This window comes from Limulus polyphemus, unplaced genomic scaffold (genome assembly GCF_000517525.1).
Source record: "Limulus polyphemus unplaced genomic scaffold, Limulus_polyphemus-2.1.2 Scaffold1005, whole genome shotgun sequence".
NCBI lineage: Eukaryota > Metazoa > Arthropoda > Merostomata > Xiphosura > Limulidae > Limulus > Limulus polyphemus.
In genome coordinates this window covers 291,499-309,095 of record NW_013666615.1, presented here as the reverse complement: position 1 = coordinate 309,095, position 17,597 = coordinate 291,499, and the positions used below count along the sequence as shown (strand labels likewise).

The window sequence follows — 17,597 nt, the reverse complement described above, 5'->3', positions numbered from 1 at the left end:
AATGTATCTTCCTTGTGTAAAAGACAATAAATCATCCTTTAATGTATCTAATTCACTTTTGAATTTACTAATGTTTTATATTTGTACTTCTTGCCAATGTTGTAGTCTCTCTTCTTGTTTATTTTCTTTCCCCTCCAATAGCTGTTGTAATCTCTCTTCTTGTTTATTTTGTTGTTCGAGCTGCCACTGTTGCAAGTTTTCTTGCCACTGCTGTAATCTCTCTTCTTGTTTCTTTTGCTGTTCGAGCTGCCAGTGTTGCAGGTTTTCTTGCAACTGCTGTAATCTCTCTTCTTGTTTCTTTTCTCGTTTATTCTCTCGTTCTTCTTTTTTTTTCTTTTCCTCTAACAACTGCTGTAATTTCTCTTCTTGTTTCTTTTCTTTTTCCTCCAAGAACTGCTGTAATTTCTCTTCTTGTTTCTCTTATCGTTCTTCTTGTTTCTTTTGCTGTTCTTGTATTGCTGCCATCAAATTTGCTAAGCTGTAGTTTGATTTTCCGCTTCTCGTTTTCATTTTTTTATCCCACTCTCTGACACCAATTTTTTACGCCTCCAGTTGTTAGTTAATTTTCCGTAAATTCGTTCCGACGAAACTTTAGCGACACAAGTCCTTTCTTAAATAAAACTAGTTTATTCTTTCCGAATACAACTTTACGATACACTTAATTTCAACAGTCGCTCTTTAACAAACGCTATAATTCTCAACGAACTTCTCACGTGCTCAACAATATTTTCTCTGACTGCAGTTCAATTACTCATTCACTGACTGCATGTTGTGACCATCTTATATATACCAAACTACCCCCAATCTAGTAGTCTCCCGATAATTCACGAAGGTTCGAGAGAAGGACGTGGCGTGATACTAGTCACGTGACCTCGCTGACGTAACAGTATTCTTTTATATATAAGACGGTCAAGACGTGACGGGATCAATGTAATGCTGTGTAATTGAACTGTGGACAGAGAGAGAATATTGTTGAGTCGAGCACGTGAGACGTTCGTTGTGAATTATAGCGTTTGTTATAGCGCGACTGTGGAAATTAAGGATATTACAAAGTTGTATTGAGAAAGAATAAACTAGTTTTATTTAAGAAAGAACTTGTATCGCTGAAGTTCTTCCGAAAAAATTTTTTACGGGTAATTAACAAACGACCAGAGGCGTAACAAACTATATAATATCTTAGTAAGTCTTTATGTTAAGAATGCGTGTAGCCTCAAAGCATTGTACAAAACTACAACTTACGGCTAGATTTTCATGATACTTATCTCTGTTGATTCTAAAATCACATATAGTTGAATAAGATTTTCAGCAAAAAAATCGATGCTTGACAGAAATATATAATATAACACATCCAAAGTCCTGCAGTTTTCCTGAATTTTTATATTGCTACGACGTTCATGTGCATACAATTGCGTCAATGCGGAAACAGATATAATCTCTCACTCATATGTTATAATAGAATGTATTATGTCAACACATTTTCGTTTTTCCATAAATATTGTGTATGATGTGAGACATTGGCTAAGTATTATGGGTGTGAGGGCGCTAAACTACGAAATCTGATTGACTGGGCTTTTCTTTGAAAACAAATAGCTGATTTATGGATAAGTAATTTTTAAGACAAAACGTATTTCTATTTAAATGACTCCTCTTTGATTATTTTAACAATTGGGTCAGACAGTTTTATAATTATTGATAATCAGTTTAATAACAAATATACTTGGTAGTTAAGCCTAACTCTTAGTCTAAGAGTAATACTAATAATGCTAAATTAGATAATGAGTTTGAGTGTAATACTTAAGACATTATGATTAACTTATTAAATTCAGTCAATTGATAAGTTGTTTACCATTTAGTTAAACTGTACCCAACATGTGTTAGTTTTCGTTTGTTTGTTTGTTGCCAAGTGCAAAGCTACACAATAGGCTATCTGTTCTGTGCTCATAGCAGGAATTGAAACCTGATTCAAGGCTGTGATTGTAACGTTAAATATGTCTTAGACTTGCTGCTGATTTATGTACACTTTCTACTACCGTAGTCGATACCACAGTTTTTAATATTTTTCATTATTATCACTAATACTACTGTAAATTGCAATATACAACTTGCAAGTTATACAAACATAAACTGATGAAGTTGGTATGCCACATTTACAGTTAAGCTGAAAGCCAGAAAAAAACCCCAAAAATACAACAACAAGCTAACAAACAAAAAAATGCAGAGAGAGAAGAAGTAATATGTGTAGACTTGTAATTACTATGCTATGACTGCTAAGTGTTGGTGATAGACTGGCAACATGGTTGCATTTAACTTTAAATTGTATTTATTTTGTATATTCATTGTATTATATACTTATACAATGGAGTTCCATTACAATCAAAGTAACAGTATAATTATAACTGCATGGATATTTCAGATCAAGGATGTCTCTGTATTTAAAGCTCATTCTTTGCCACTCTAGAAATGGTTTCAACTTATTTAAGCTAAGAAGAGGCTTGGAATTGAACAGGTGAAGTTGAAATGCATTCTTAATCTCCAGCTATAAGAAGGACAGTAACCATACTTAGAAGCATGTATAGTTCACAAGATTTTGAAAAGTAAGAAGTAGCCATTAATAAAGATTGAATTCACAAGTCTTAAAGAAAACTGTTTTGTAATTGCAATACACTGACTGATTTGCTTCACTAGCTTTCTTCTTGATGCCTTACCAAACCTTGTATTTATAACATACCCCTAAAATTTACTACAAAATTTGATGTCAAAATCTTTTAGAACTTTCTAGGTGTTATAGGTCTGTCTTTTTAAACTTTTCGATCTTAATGTCATCATTAAAACTCACAGCTTCCTCTAGAAAAGAAACAAATTACAACATAAAATATAGCTTATAACACTATATTTCACTGTAAAAGTTCAAGAAGTCTATTTGACTTATAAAAATTATGCAAACTTTGTTAGTTTATTTTTATCCTTTATGCTCTGTATTTTTTAAAGAGAGATATTTTTTAAAAAACAATATAGTGTGAAAAGACACAGGCCATGTTAACATGGGTTCATAAGTTGGGTGTTGTATTGATTATCATTGACAAAATGCTTATTATTTCTGAATGTTAGTATAAATTTTTCTCTTGTTAAACTTTAATAACCTTTAAAAAAAAATTATAGTATAGAAAACTTAATGTATTAAAATTTATCAAAGCATGTAGTGCATGACACTGTTGATTGTAATCAGTATGAGCATGGGATTTTGTATTCATTAATAATGTTCAAAAAAATTTCAAGCCAAGTTCTACTAAATCAAGTACACTGTTCCAACGTAGAAGATTTTACTTTGCTACCTCCATGGGTTCATTGCCTGTTCAAGTGTACTTTAATTGCTAATTTTGGAGTATTTCTTATGCAATTGTGATTTGTGAAAATTGGTCTTTTGACAGACATCAGATCACATTTTATTAGGTTTTTGGACCTCCATGTAATTGTTTTTTCTTTCATTATAACCATTGAAGGATGCTTGATTTTGAATATACTGAAGGTGCATGTTGTATTTTGGTTAATAAGTTTTAATTCATTGGATAAGGAGTTGTTTTTCAGCTCTTCATCAAGGCTTTATGAATAATTTGTCTCTAAAAACATGTTTTTAGTGTACTTTATCAATAAAAATATGCTGCTCAGAAAATGTTCCTGCTAAACACATTTATTGTCATTGCTTGTTTTGCTGATATTTTTGACAATACATGTGTACAATGTAATTATTAGAAATTATTCCAACTTTGTTTGGTCACATTTTCATCCAGCTTTTTAGTTGTATCTAACAAATGTCAATCCTCCTGCCTTATTGCGCCATGCCATATTTCATAATAATACTTCACAGAGCAGAATTAGGTGCACTAAACAAAAACTGCTTTAATCTTTCACAGATATTTCCATACAAGCTATTTATTACTGTTCTAAATGTATTATGCAAGTTTCTGGTATATTACTGAGTTCTGCAATTTTTTATGCAGATAATAAATTCCCTCTTAATAATAAAATTAAATTCACTTAAATGTTTCATACAGTTGGACTTCTTCCATCCTCATTAAGTCTGCTGTATAAATGGCTGGCCCAGTTTATTTTTTTGAAATATCATTTACCCTACTTTTGGTGATGTGATGTTACCCTTTCATATGACCAGATTTTTGCTTGTTTAGATTTTCCATAACTCAAACCTGTCTTCTATACTAAGGATATAATAGTTTTAGATTTAAACCTTGTTTTTTTATGGTTTAAACAAACCTCCTTTATTAAGTATTACTTGCATGACTGTCATACAAGGTGTACTTTCTAATATTTCTATAACATTTTTTTGAGTGCATGAAAAATACAGATGAACAACAAGAAACACAGGAAACATCACTTCTTTTACTTTCATACCTGCTTATACTTTTACTCATTCATACCTGCTTCCACTGAAGATTTCAGCAACCTTATCAAAGTCTTAAAACCTGTTTTGGTCAGCTAATTTCTAAAACCTTCCTGGCAGTGTTGTTGCCAGTAGGAAACAAATAGTATTTTGGGTTGTATCTACAAGAATATTAAATATAAGGAGGTTATCATTTCTTTTTGCATATTTCTGGTTAGTCCTCATTTAAAGTATTGTGTTCAGTTTAGAGATCATTAAATTGATTGCTGGTTTATCTTTTGTACTGTAAGCCAACCTTTATGAGACTGCTTACTCATGTTAATAGTTATGTACCATCTATATTTAAAGAAAAGCTAATGAAGATAAAAAAAATACTTGAGTATTGAGCTTACAATGTTATTAATAATTAGGGTTCTCAGATTTCCAGAGTGATAAACTTTGTACATTTTTGTTCCATATCGAGTGACAATTTAACAGCTATTAAACAGTTTAATTTACAATAATACATTTTTTTACATTTTCTAAATAACCCAATGTTTAGCACATCTTGTTTTAAACTATAGGCAAAAAAATTGTTAAAATGTTATATAATTAAAATAAAAAATGCACTTAAGTTTTGAATGTTGTCAAAAGAAAAATGTTGCTTCTTTGTTCTCTCTTTTTTTTTTTTCACAGCTGGGCAGGTCTTCAAATCTCAATTCCTACAGCTGCCAAATGACAGGTTAGGTAGTAGAGATGGTGGGAAATACACTACCTTGTGATTTGTCTTTGTCAGGTGATTCTCCAAGTAAAATTTAAAAGAGTTCTGTAAAATGACAAACTGTATATATCACACATTGACGTACAGAGACATTGGGACAAGTTAACACTTTTAATATTTCTAATAGGGACAAAAAAATAAGGCTAAAATCTGGAATGTCTGGCAACCCTAATAATAACAGCAAAGTGTTGACCCAATAACTGTTTAAAATCAAACAATAGTTGCACAAGAATTCTTACCCAACCAACCTAATTGACAAACTTATAAACACACAGATGGACAGAATAGACCATTCTTCAAAAGAACTTGTAATGTACCGTATTAATTAATTCTACTTTTGTAAAACCTGTAACCATTTTTGTGTTCAAAGGAGGAAAGAAGGATTAGAGGAGATCTGATTAAAGTGCTAAAAATTTATACAGGGAATAAATATGGTTGATACATAATCTTGTTTCATGTTAAATGGTAAGAGTGATAGGCCTAGGGGATACATTTAAGATTTATACTACTTTAATATCAATAAGACAGTAATAATAGGTAGGCAAACAACAATTTATAAGCATAAGGAAAAGTTTTATTGATGGTGGAACATACTCCATGTTTCAACAGAATGTTGGTCTGTCTTCATACCTGAATAAAACAGACCAATGTCCTGTCAAAAAATCTAGTATGTTTCACCATTAATAAAACTTTTAGGCTTATAAATTTTTTTTTGCCAGCCTATTATTATATTAGCATATTATATTTTCTTTCTCAAATAAAACAGTGGATATGAAGTCTTAAAAATATACCCTCCCACTTTTATGATTTTCCGTATCTGCTCTACTTAGTAATATTATTAGAATTTTTTGGTATTTTATTACCTTAAAACCTTTTCAGTTACTTAACATAAAGTAATTTTTTTAAAAGTCTAAAAGTTGTGATAATCAGATCTTACAATATTTTAATTATTACTACATCATATTTTACTGACTTTACTATAATCCTTTCTTTTTTCATAAGAAATGGTCATTTAAATAATAATGAACTAAATTCCCTTATGTATGTAACACTTTTATTTTTAATTTTAATGTAAAACTAAATTAAAAACAGTGGCAACTTCATATTGTAATAAACATGGGATATGCTAGAATTAGACCAAAAGAGAACCTATGTCCCAAATGATTGGCTAGTTACCTTGACAACCCTCCTACTAGCTTGCATATTTCTTAGACCTGATTAAGAAGTTATGAATTTTTTTGGAAAGTTGCCGACTTGACTGATTGTCCAGTTAGATTTAAACAACATGCCTTTTCTGCTATTCAGCAAAAAGCTGTTACTCCCAGATTTTTCCTTTACTTATGTGTGGGAATTCTGGTCTTTTTGCTAAGAAGTATAACTGGACATTTTAAATTAAAATCTTTCAACAGAAGTGGAATTAAAGTATACACTTGGCTTTTGAATGGATAGATACGTGCACTTTTACCTCTTTTATAGATATTTTCATTATGAATGATGTTGGCAGTTCTTGCTGGACAGCAGGTATCGTACTATACATACTAAGCCATGTGAGTTCTTCCATTTCAAAAAATTCATCATATGGTTTACAAGTATCACTCAAGTAAATGTAATTAAATCATGTTACAATATCAGTCAGGTTTTAAAAAAATAAATTTTATCATAGAATGTGTTAAACATTTTTGTGAAGATTTTAGTTGAGAATGTACTTGTAATGAATTTGTAGATATTTTATTAGCTCCATTTTGATGTTTTAGGATACTAAATAGTTTCAAGATTACCCTTGATTAGAGTTGTAAAATGTCTTCATGAAACTCGTTTTTATAACTAATAATTATCAGTACAAGTAAAGATGTAAGATAGATTAGATCAGCAATTCAAATTTCCTTAAAAAATAACATCATTCAGTAAAAAAAAAAAAAACTGTTATAGTAGTAACAAAGTAGTTGCTTTATGAGAAAAAATACTGAAAAAAAAACAAGTTAGATGGAAATATAAAAATGAAAAACAGAAATTCATGTAATCTAAAATATAATTTGGCATGATCATTGGTATTTTACAACACGGTCAAAAAATAAAAACTTATATTCCAACATTTTAGTGCATTATCACCGAGATATCTTTGTAGATTTATAAAAAAGAGAAAAGAAAGATTGTCTTGATCTTTCTGAAACAGTGTTAGATCATATTTTTTATTTACTAAATATGTTTGTCATGAGTTACCTAACAACTTCGTGAGAGTAAGGACATTACACTGAATTTTTAACAAGGTTTTTTTGTATTTTATGAAGATACACAGTAATTTAGAAAATGGAAATTAGTTTAGACTGATATTTGATTAAAATTACAGCTTTTTTATGCTTTTTTGAAACAGATTCCTGTTGTCAACTTGTCATTTTCAATTATACATTGAGATTACTAAAATAACCATTTGCATTAATTAAAATTGATATAATTCTTAAGATATCCATACTGCATACAGTATGTTAAAGTTATGTTAAAGTTCTTTTGTCTTTTAGAGATGAGCTATTGAGCATTTACAGTAATTGTTTTTAATGATTTATTCTTTTGCTCTACTCAGTTCATTATATAATTTTTGCATCATATATATGTGAAGTAACAATATAATGCTGAAGTCTGAGAGTATACTTATTTAGGATTTTTCTTAATGTAACTAAGTAAATCAAATTAAAAACAATAACAGTAATTCCATCCTGAAAATTGTTTTCTTTATTTTTTATATTTTGACTACACATATTTTTGTGTCTTTTAATGTACTGTGATTTAAATTTATTTTCTAAGAATGTCTGTTGCTTCTAGTTGAAGCACTGAATGATCATTTTTTCTATACTACTTGTTGCTCAAGATGTGGAAGTGAGTGTTAGTGTTTTTGTGTTGGGAAGTTAAAACTGGTGTGATCAAACTGCCAATCACAAACTATAAATTTTTCAGAAGTACATGAATGAATGTCAGAATAGTTATTAGGGAATAATTAGATTAATCCATGTATTTTATATTATTCCAGTTTTCTCTATTATATAGTTCCCTGTTTCTTTCAGATGTTTATATTGATTATGAATGGAATTCTACAACATATATGGTTCACACTGGGACTCCAAAAGTTATCCCCAGACAGAGAAAAGGGAGACTTCTTCGGGATGAAAAAGGAAGACCTATGTGTTCCATTTGTGGAAGATCTTTTTACGACAGAAGCAACCTTTATCGTCATAAGAAAACACATAATTGAAATGTCTAGACTTTTCACTTCCATAATAAATTAATTTAGTACAAATAACTGTTGTATGTTTTTGATTCATTGTACTTAGATTACCCTACATGATAGAATAAGATATTTTACATGCTGATCTCGGGTACATTGTTGAGTATATTTGTACATTTAGTATATAAGCATTTATTTTTTTCTGCAGAAGTAATTTAATCAATAAGATTTACATAATCTGAGAAGAATAAAAAAAATATATATATATATATGATCAATGTTAGTTCATGTACATACATATTTTTAACAAAACACAAATTACCACATTGTTTAGTGTGATAAAGTCGAATGTTCACAGCAAACATTTTGATTTTCAGAAGAATTTTGGGATTTAGAAATTGGGCCAAGAAGTTCAACACACCATCAAGGAAAATATAAGCAAGACCCATCTAAAAAAGCTGTGTGTCCAGTTTGCAAAAAGTGTTTTTTTGATGCAAGTAACTGTCGCAGACATATGGAGATTCACCAACTTCAGAGAAAACAGTATTACTGCTCTTTGTGCCCAAGGAAGTTTTCTTGGAAAACTAGTTTATCAACTCATATGCGGAATTTTCATTCTGTGGGATTTGATAGGAGATAATTTGTGAATATTATCAGAATTGTTATATTACTTACAGAGTAAATTTGTATTATGTTTTCTATAAAAATGTCTCTTTTTAACAAAGATAGTGGACAGAAAATGCTACATTTCATTCACCTTAACAATTGATATACTTATATTAAAATCTGTGTCTTATTGAAGTATTTCAACGTACATAAATTTTGGGTTGGGAGAAATTGAGGAGTTTTAACTTGTTTCACATGATTTTAGCCACAGTGTGCATGATTCTGTAGTAGTATGATAATATATCATAGCAAATTATTACTGGAAGGGATTCAGGTAAACAGTTTCACATATAATCTAGGTTAAACTGATTGATATTATGCTTAAGTGGTTTGAATTGCATACTCAAACGTTTCTTCATTTAGCCTTGACATTCAAAGAAATAATAAATTTTGTGGTACAATTATAATGAAAAAAATCTTGATACTAAAAAAGTACATATTTCTGACAAAATCTAACCAAAAAATGCATATCATTCATTCTCAGCTCATATTCAAATGCTGAAAAATATTAAATGTGAAAAATACTTGGGTTTTAACAAAAGTTGTAGAATGTAGTTGCTTCAAATGGTAAGCATTGTGTGTGAGGCGAGATAACCTTTTTATATATTTTCAAAACGAGACCCAAAACTCGAGCGCTTTCGAATAGTTGACAAATCATCTTTTGAAGAAGACTAGTCAACTAATCGAAAGTGCTCAAGTTTTGGGTCTCGTTTTGAAAATATTACAACTTTTGTAGGTGATCCTGTATGCCAGCTACTTAACTTTTTTATATAGTTATGATATCGCTATTACAGTATACTTTTCTGAAATTTTTAATTACTTTTTCTTTTTACATTAATGTGGATAAAAATACATTGATATTTTATAAGGAGATGCATTTTGATTATCATTTTGCTAATATACAATGATTTAGTACCATGAGAATGTTAATATATATATCTGATGCACAGTATTTTTGGTGAAGTTCACGGAAACATTCACAAAGTTTTATGTGTTACTCAGAATAGATTTTTTTTTTCTCTTAGAATTAAGATATCTAGGTTTGCTTGTAAAATATATTTTGTAAATTCCATATTAAAAATATTTATACATTTTTTCACTAAAGTGAAAAATGAGTTTTAATTGAGGTGTGACTCTTTTGTTAAATTTTAATTCATGTTATTAATTAATCTTTATATAATTCTGGAATGTAATGAAATTTGTCATGATTTTTATGAGAGAGTCATATAATGTTCAGTAGAATGTATCTATAGAATGACATAAATATTAAAATATTTGAGTCAGAAAATATATTGTTATTATTAACAGATTACTCAAACCTTCATGTTTTTTTTTTTATCACTTTCGTACCTGTGTGTGTAATTTAGTATTTTTGAAGTTGCAAATTTTATTTAAGATTTTATAAACAGGCATCAACTATCATCATGGTGTGATGACAAAAGTATTTTACTTTGTCGCTACCTTTTACACAAACACACATTTAGTGTGTGTATTAAAGATGTGACATCATTATGTTTCCTTATTTGTTTTTTATATTTATCTACAAGAACATGTACACTTGTTACACAACATCACTTGTGGTACAAGAACTTCTATGTAAATTAGAATTTTCTCTATGAGAAAAAGAAAGACTGTTCATAAAGGACAGCCTTAATTAACATTTTCAAATTGAGAAAAGTTGATTACAAATTGTCATTATATATTGCAGACAGGTAAATGTTTTTAAAAACAAATTTGTAAAAGGAGGGAATCAAAAATAGTCTCGTACGTTTATGCTTATTCAGTACAATTATGTTAGAGAAAACACAAGAACATTGCAGTTGACAGTAGGCCATAAGAGTAATGGTTAGATATGTAATAAAGGAAAGTGAGTTGTACATGTGTTATGTATGCATTTCTTGTATATTTATGCTTTATGTTGCTTCATAATTTTTAAAGTTACGTAAGTTAAACCCACCTAGTCTTGTTAATATTGCGTGTATATCACTTGCAGTAGAATATTGGGTTTCCATCACCTCCACTTTATAGGTGTATGTATTGTGAGGGTTAGAGCAGCTTTCTTTAGCATGATATTAATCTATAATTCATTGTCTGAGCTGAGCGTCATGTTTTTGATCCTTGGTATTGGTGTATAATTACATATTGTAATGTTAGAGCCCAAGGCATGACATTCTTATACCCCTTTGTGCAGTGGTGTACTGGTAAAAATTGTGTTGGAAAGCCAACTAATTTTTAATAAATATCTGACTCTTGAATTATATGTGCACAAATAGGCTGTATTTCAGGCATTAATTTGTTTATAATTACCAACCACTTAAGAAGTAAGTTTATATATCTGACTGACATATCTGAGTCATTACAAATTATGTATTATTTGTAGTTTATATAGCATTTCCACCTCATCAAATGTTACTTGCTTAAATATTTTATTTTTCAGCTGAAAAAAGTACTGAAGCATTCCAATCTGCTTTAGCTCCACTACGTCACTGCCCTTGATGGCCTTAGTACTGAACAGATGATAAATTTCATGATTGTATTACATGTATAGCTAACTAGGTAACTATTTATTTACAATTAAAGGGAATACAGTGTTAAAATCATTACACAATAAGTAGTTATTAAAAACAGGGACTTATCCTGAAAAAATTACATGTGCGTCATAGAACACCAAAACATATGTAGTCTTTTTTTTTTTTAGGGCAAGTCCCTGCTTTTAATAATTATTTATTGTGTAATGATTTTAACATTGTATTCCTTTTAATTGTAAATAGATGTTTGTACAGAAATATCATTTTTAAATCATTTAGGTAACTTATTTATGTGTGTGGAGTTGCTTGATTTATTGTGTGTGTTCTGTCTGCTCAGATAGAAACTGTCATTTTGAGGTTCTTGGGTTGTGCTATGTGTCATAGTCTCCAGAATAAGCCTTTTTAGGAGTGGGAAATATTGTATGAAGAGACTTAACCACAGTTAGTTTAAATGGAAGAGTATTGGCGGCCTCAAAGCATATGTATAAATACAGTACTGGTATGTGTTTTTGAATATAAAACATAAGGCAGATGGTCTTGTTTTTTCAGATTCGGTAATTAAAACAAATGGTAATTAAATGAACTGATACTTCATGAAATATATTTCTATGAAGTAAAATATTTTAATTACATTTATTTTCATGTTGCTAGTTATTAAAAAAAACTAAATCGACAATTTAAGGAATTTTAGGGAGTGCATGGTATAGTGTCTGGAGAATTAATTCAAAGGAAAGCATATTGTTAAAATACAGGTAAATTAGGGATGGCTGGTGCAGACCATATTCAAAAACAACAACTATTGTCATAATGGACAGTTGGTTTTGTAATTGTACTTAGTAATAGGCTTGTACATGGAATATAATATAAATGCATATAAGTAATTCTAAAAAATCTGTAGTCTTTCTGTGAACTGTCATCCTAGTTTTTTGGTTAATGATGATGATTTGCTTATATTTTCAGTATATGTTTTTTTTTATCTACTATATAGTTACATTTATTTTTATTTGATGTAGCATAACATTTTATTTGTAACAACCTTCACTATTGAATTTGTGTCTTTTTAATGATAGCATTTAATTATGCGTACTTCAAAACTATAACTTGCAGTTAGCTTATAAAGATTACCTCAGAAAATTTTTTTATAAGTGTTTATTCCCAGCAAGTCCACTGTTACTTAATATAAACAAGTAAATATATGTTTCCATTCTATGTGTATTTACAAAAAAAAGTCGAAATGAAATAAACACTCACTAATACATTGATAATCTAATGATGTGTTAATGACATTATTAAACAAATTGTGAAAATATGCAAAACAACTTATATTACACAAAATACATATAAAAAACCTTAATCTCTTCAGGGACTACTTACTTTTTATATATATTTTAGTATGAATTATGTACATCATCTTGATCAAAATATATTGTGCACGTATGAAAAGTTTATATATGTGTATATGAATCTATATTGATAATGTTATATAATAATATGAAAAATTTTTAGCTCATCATTCTGTAATGAAAACCTACTGTTATATTTCAGTATGGGTTATGAACAAAGTGTTGGCCCAAAGAAAGAAGAAAGTTAAAGCTTTCATGGCAAAAAGTGAACGTTTCAGTATTTTCTCACATGAAATACATTCATTTTCATGTCCATACTGTTCAAAAATGTTCAAGGAGAGGCGTCTGTTGAAGCAACACCTGAGTGTGCACAATCCAGACACATTTTCCTGTGGATGCTGTGGTTTAACGTTTCGTTGGAGATCTCAGCGAATAAGGCACATGAAAAACTGCCATTAAAGCATGTTTTGTGAATGTGAGCATCATGTTATCATCCTGTTTTCGTGTTCATGATTAAGATGAAATAGAAGATAAGTTATTTGTGTTTATGTTCAACTTCAGCATATTAAGTGTAGGGCATTATTTTGTAAATATCTGTAAAGAAATTATTTGGGTAAAACCTTCCTATTTTTCTTTATATTTATAGTGAATTGCATTCAAATAGAAATATTTTATTTATCCTCATATTAGCAACTTATTTTTTATGCTATATGCTACCAGGAAATCCACATTGAGTAATTTTGTTTTTGCCTGTTACAACACTTAGTGTAAAGAACTGAAAAAATTTGGGTGAAATCATAATTTTCGATGTAAAATATGCAGGTGACCTCAGAAGTAATTAGTGTGATAAATTGTAATGTTGATGATGTATTTGTGTAATTTTGTTTTTTTGTGACTGCTGTGTTATTAATGACCCTAAATCCAACAAGTTAATAGACTCCTAAGGAATTTGATGTATAAATAGTTTTAAAAAATGAGTTTAAAAAGTCAGTACATATCTAATGTATACATTAGAATTTATAGAGTCAATTCTTTAGGATCACTTTTTTAATTGTAGTAAAATAACTCTGTTATAAATGTACCTGTTGATCCCCATTTACGGATGAGAATTATTCAGAGTAGAATTATAACAAAACTATTTCTTTTTCTTCTAAAGATTAAGTTGTTAATTTGTATTTGATCAGATCTTTTTGTAATTCAAAATGATGTGGGTGTAAATAGCAGCATGGACTTGATAACATGAAAATCCACTTTGGTGAGGGTTGATGATATTTGAAGTAAGCTAGTTAAGTTTTCGTAAGTCTTACATGAAAATCTGTACTATGAAAATTATTTCACCACACTTAAAAAACAAGTATTAAACCTGCTTAGACATTAAACTGCAATAAATAAATGAAAATTTTGTGATCTTGTATAAAAACTACCACCACTTACAATATTGAGAAATATTTGTATTTATTAACACATCACTATTGTATCAGAAGTTCACAATACACATTACTAGATCCTGTGACTGATATTTTATAAAGTATCAAGGATTTAGTGAAAAAAAAAGAGATATAAAGAAAATCAACAAAGCTACCTTTTTCCAGAATCTTTTTCACTATTATTAGATTTTATTTTTAATACTAATGGGAAAATAATGATACTTCTATTAATTTATCGTTGACACTTGATTTTAAAATCTTGTATGCTCATTTTTCCTTCGGCTGGATCCACACACCTGTTTTTCTTCTACTTAGTCCCCCAGTAGGTCAGCCGTAAGTATACGGACTTGCAACGCAAAACTTCTGGGGTTCGATTCCCCACAGGTGCTCTGCAGGTCGCCCATTAAGTGCCTTTGCATTAAAAAAACCAACAATAAAACTGACTATTCTACCCAAATAACAATTTTAAGCCTTATAACTAAGCAGTGTAACATTCTGTTTCGAGCTATCAGAAATGTTTATGTATGTTAAAATAGTGTATGTAAGATTCTTGATGTTATATCTGATATTGGGCTTTTCTTCGCACAGCCTGTCTGTATTGAAAAAAGTAATATAAAACTGACATTTGTAGTGCACAGGCGGTTGTATATAGAAACGTTATACTCAAATGAAAGATGAGTTCACAAATACTAAGAAAAGATGACTGAGTACACGTAAGGCCTTGTTTCTCGAATTATGTATAATTCAATTTTTTAAAGCTTGTTGATTTTAGTTTTGTAGCTATTCCAACTGTATAGTAAGTTAAACGTGTGTTGGATAAGGGTTAACCAATATAATAATCGATTCGTAAATGCACCGAGTCAAGTTTTCTTTCTTTTTTTTTCGGTGTATTATTGAGTTAGTATAGATGATATAGTTGTGTGTTTTTGGTTGAACCTGATAATTTTCCCAGTTTATTTGAGGACACTGTTTTACAAAGTATATAAATAATTTTCGGATACTCTTCTTAAGGTTTCGTACTCTTTGGAGGGGACGGAATTCTTTGTCCTTTGATTATTTGCAAGCGTTTTTATAACCATACTTCGGTATATTTGCATATATTTATGCAAAATAATATCTTTATTATACACGAAAAACATGTTATATTCTACATACATAATATGTAGTAATTTTTTAATGTTTAAAATTTACGCATTTCTTTGAATATAATTTAAGAAGTGTTTTATTTCATGTTTACGTCATGGTACCAGTGGAAGTGAAATTGCTGTAATATTTTGGTTTTCAACATGTAAATTATTTATTTACAGATTATCGTCAACATTGTTATGTGTTATTATTAGGTTACTAATTAGTATGAAACCGCGATAATTTGAAAAATTAAAAAAAACATCCTGTCCAAATGAAAACAGCGGAATAAAAGTAGTAAAATTAATTCGCAAGTGAGTGTGTTAGGTATTCATGTTTGTTGATGTAGTTTTTTTTGTCCCTAAACGCGTAGGAAACTACGCAGAAAACCTGGTCATCAGTTTTGTTCCTCCTAAGACGAAGGCTCGTCGATCCATCAATAGACGGCGGTTCTGTCCCAATTGCCAGCAGTACTACTGCAAGGAGAGACTTCCTTTTCACAAGTGTAAAGAGCGACTTTACTGCTGTTCTGTTTGTCAAAAGCGACTTTCAAACGAACACTCCCTAAAGAGACATATCCGTCTTCAGCATTCAGTGGAACCTAGAGAAGCGTACAAGTGCAACATATGTGGGAAAGAATTTCTCACCTTAAGCTATGCTGAAGAACACAAAGAAAAATGCAGAGGCCTAGAATTCTCTCAAGGCCTGCATATTTAACGTACATCCGGCGTATATGTGTGTATATATATATATATATGAAGCAACTATTCTGAGGTATTTTTATGATTTTAGATACTGGTTTTATATACATTGTCATAAAATACAGTATGTTGAATAGATTATTTGTATATATTTTATTTTACGTAACACTGAAATTAATTTGACCGTGTAGTTACACAAACAATTGCAAAAACAGTAGTATACTCATAAAAATTCAGCACCTTAATGTTCAATAGAACTTCCTCAGGAATTTTTGTATTATTTTAAGCTGTGTATATCATATGGCAAACTGTACAAATTTACGTCAATTCAAGGATATATATAAAATATGTATTTGTTACTTGCCTTACATAGAATATATCCATACAACGCAAGAACGAAATAATAAATAATTTAGTATTACTTAAACTGGTTACTTCACACTTACTGTTTCATAGGCAAAAAATTATGCATACATTTTAGTGATAAATACCTCAAGTTTTGTGTGTAACATACATATGTCAATCCCTGATGTTATACTGGTAATATTTTAAAGACATTTGTACGGGGAGCTGTAAAATCTTACAAGTTCTATGGTGTATGTTTTGTATATTCGCACAAGGCTTCACAAGGTCCATCTGCATTAGCCGTTTCTTATTTTGAACTCGTTGTACGATCAATGTCAGTCTAGTACCGTTGTGGTTCACGTATTGAGAAATTTTGTCTGTCATTAATTTGTGAGATTAAGTGTAATATTGGTAACACTTGTTTACATTTTTGTGTGTGATGCGTATGTAATTGGGACACCCATAACCAAGGTCGTGGACCTACAAGCAATTTAATGCATAAATAGTTTAGAAAAATGTGTCTTAAAAAGTCGATGGGGCCCCATTGATAATTCTAGGGGTAAAAAGTTTTAAATTAATTATTATTAATATTAACTTATGATCAAACCAAGCCACTTATACCAAAACTAAAAATCAACTTTAATGAGCATAGTTACTGAAACATATTTTTCTTACGTTCTTACTTATTTTTGAATCTGAGATGAACAAATTAAGAAGAATGTGAAAAATAAAAACATCTGAAGTTTGCGTGGTTTTTATATATATATATAAAGTAGGCCTATTGATTTCTAATGCTTCATCAGCTTTTGGCGTTTAAAATCGTAATGATTATTAGAATGCATTGTTTCATCAATTCCATACCCTAGCTATGAACCGTATTTTTGACTGCAAACCCAATATATGTCATGAGATTTGGGCAGCTTAGAGGACTTACGTTAACCCTACATCCGATCTGTTTATTAAACTAACAAAGCAAAATAATCACTATAACAAAAACAAATAAAAGTTCTAACTTATACAATACTGTTAATGGAAATAATACAGTATATTTCACGAAACACCAGTTGTTAGCTTCAAACTATGGACACA

The 17,597-nt window shown here is 29.8% G+C and overlaps 1 long non-coding RNA gene across 3 annotated transcripts; it reads left to right on the top strand.

Moving 5' to 3' along the window:
• Positions 1-1,516: 1,516 nt before the first annotated feature.
• Positions 1,517-8,752, top strand: LOC106461658. Of its 3 annotated transcripts, XR_002611030.1 has the most exons (4): positions 1,517-2,594; positions 5,072-5,171; positions 6,633-6,703; positions 8,213-8,752. It is a non-coding gene; the product is annotated as an uncharacterized LOC106461658 (long non-coding RNA). The 3 variants fall into 3 exon arrangements; XR_002611031.1 differs by lacking the exon at positions 6,633-6,703; XR_002611032.1 differs by lacking the exons at positions 5,072-5,171; positions 6,633-6,703 and having other exon boundaries at positions 1,518-2,594.
• The last annotated feature ends 8,845 nt before the right edge of the window (positions 8,753-17,597 follow it).